Genomic DNA, 2,500 nt, shown 5'->3' with positions numbered 1-2,500 from the left:
TCTACTCTATTCTACTCTATTTTACTCTACTCTATTATACTCTAGTCTATTCTACTCTAATCTACTCTACACTATTCTTCTCAATTCTACTCTACTCTACTCTACTCTATTCTACACTATTCTACTCTACTCTATTCTACTCTACACTACTCTATTCTACTCTACTCTATTCTACTCTACGCTATTATGTTCTATTCTAGTCTACTCTATTCTATTCTACTCTATTCTACTCTACTCTATTCTATTCTACTCTATGCTATTATGTTATATTCTAGTCTACTCTATTCTACTCTACTCTATTCTACTCTACTCTATTCTATTCTACTCTATGCTATTATGTTCTATTCTAGTCTACTCTATTCTATTCTACTCTATGCTATTATGTTCTATTCTAGTCTACTCTATTCTAAACTATTCTACTCTATTATACTCTATTCTATTCTACTCTACTCTATTCTACTCTATTCTACTCTATTCTATTCTACTCTATTCTATTCTATTCTATTCTACTCTACTCTATTCTATTCTACTCTACTCTATTCTACTCTATTCTACTCTATTCTAGTATTTTCTACACTACTCTATTCTACTCTACTCTATTCTACTCTACGCTATTATGTTCTATTCTAGTCTACTCTATTCTATTCTACTCTATTCTACTCTACTCTATTCTATTCTACTCTATGCTATTATGTTATATTCTAGTCTACTCTATTCTACTCTACTCTATTCTACTCTACTCTATTCTATTCTACTCTATGCTATTATGTTCTATTCTAGTCTACTCTATTCTATTCTACTCTATGCTATTATGTTCTATTCTAGTCTACTCTATTCTAAACTATTCTACTCTATTATACTCTATTCTATTCTATTCTACTCTATTATACTCTATTCTATTCTACTCTACTCTATTCTACTCTATTCTACTCTATTCTACTCTATTCTACTATATTCTATTATACTCTATTCTATTCTACTCTACTCTATTCTACTCTATTCTACTCTATTCTAGTATTTTCTACTCAACTGAGATACATATATTGACTCTACAATTGAAACATTAAACTCATCCTCATATTTCTCCCTGTATATTCTCCTCGGGTGAATTTCATATCATGTAATACAATAGTTATTTGGTTAAAGACACTGATCACAGTCCTACTTCAGAGAGTCTTTTGAATTAATTTCTGACATTATTGTCTGACATTAAGAACACATCATTTACATTACCAATGGGTCTCAACAGTTTACTGTGTGTTCGCAAGCCATTCTATTCAATTCAACTCTATTCCACCCTGTCCTATCCCACACCTCTCAGAGGACATGCAAATGACTGGCAATTGATATATCACAGTTTTCAAATCAACCACCTGCCTTGTTCCTATACCTCACTGTATTCACTGTTAAAATTCAACCCCTAAAATCTCCCTGAAGGTTTGGCTACTTGTCCTAATATCTCCCTGAAGATCTAATTACTTGTCCTAATATCTCCCAGAATGTCTAACTACTTGTCCTAATATCTCCCTGAAGATCTAATTACTTGTCCTAATATCTCCCAGAATGTCTAACTACTTGTCCTAATATCTCCCAGAATGTCTAACTACTTGTCCTAATATCTCCCAGAATGTCTAATTACTTGTCCTAGTATCACCATGAAGATCTAATTACTTGTCCTAAATCTGCCTGCATGTCTAATTACTTGTCCTACTATCTCCCAGAATGTCTAATTACTTGTCCTAATATCCCCATGACAATCTAATTACTTGTCCTAATATCTCCCAGAATGTCTAATTACTTGTCCTAATATCTCCCAGAATGTCTAATTATTTGTCCTAATATCCCCATGACGATCTAAATACTTGTCCTAATATCTCCCAGAATGTCTAAATACTTGTCCTAATATCCCCATGACGATCTAATTACTTGTCCTAATATCTCCCTGAATGTCTAATTACTTGTCCTAATATCACCATGAAGATCTAATTACTTGTCCTAATATCTCCCAGAATGTCTAATTACTTGTCCTAATATCTCCCAGAATGTCTAAATACTTGTCCTAATATCCCCATGATGATCTAATTACTTGTCCTAATATCTCCCAGAATGTCTAAATACTTGTCCTAATATCCCCATGACGATCTAATTACTTGTAATAATATCTCCCAGAATGTCTAATTACTTGTCCTAATATATCCCTGAAGATCTAATTACTTGTCCTAATATCTCCCAGAATGTCTAATTACTTGTCCCAATATCTCCCAGAATGTCTAATTACTTGTCCTAATATCTCCCTGCATGTCTAACTACTTGTCCTAATATATCCCTGAAGATCGAATTACTTGTCCTAATATCTCCCTGAATGTCTAACTACTTGTCCTAATATCTCCCTGAATGTCTAACTACTTGTCCTAATATCTCCCAGAATGTCTAATTACTTGTCCTAATATCTCCCGGCATGTCTAACTACTTGTACTAATATCTCCCATAATGTCTAATT

General features: G+C 33.0%; 1 protein-coding gene across 1 annotated transcript in view; it reads left to right on the top strand.

The window, feature by feature from the left end:
- LOC110516808 (adhesion G protein-coupled receptor L3-like) overlaps nt 1–2,500 on the top strand; it is a gene marked incomplete at its 3' end in the record, with an annotated part of 310,025 nt that overhangs the window by 298,210 nt on the left and 9,315 nt on the right.

The sequence above is a fragment of the Oncorhynchus mykiss genome, unplaced genomic scaffold (genome assembly GCF_013265735.2).
Source record: "Oncorhynchus mykiss isolate Arlee unplaced genomic scaffold, USDA_OmykA_1.1 un_scaffold_161, whole genome shotgun sequence".
NCBI lineage: Eukaryota > Metazoa > Chordata > Actinopteri > Salmoniformes > Salmonidae > Oncorhynchus > Oncorhynchus mykiss.
This window is presented reverse-complemented; position numbering and strand designations above follow the sequence as displayed.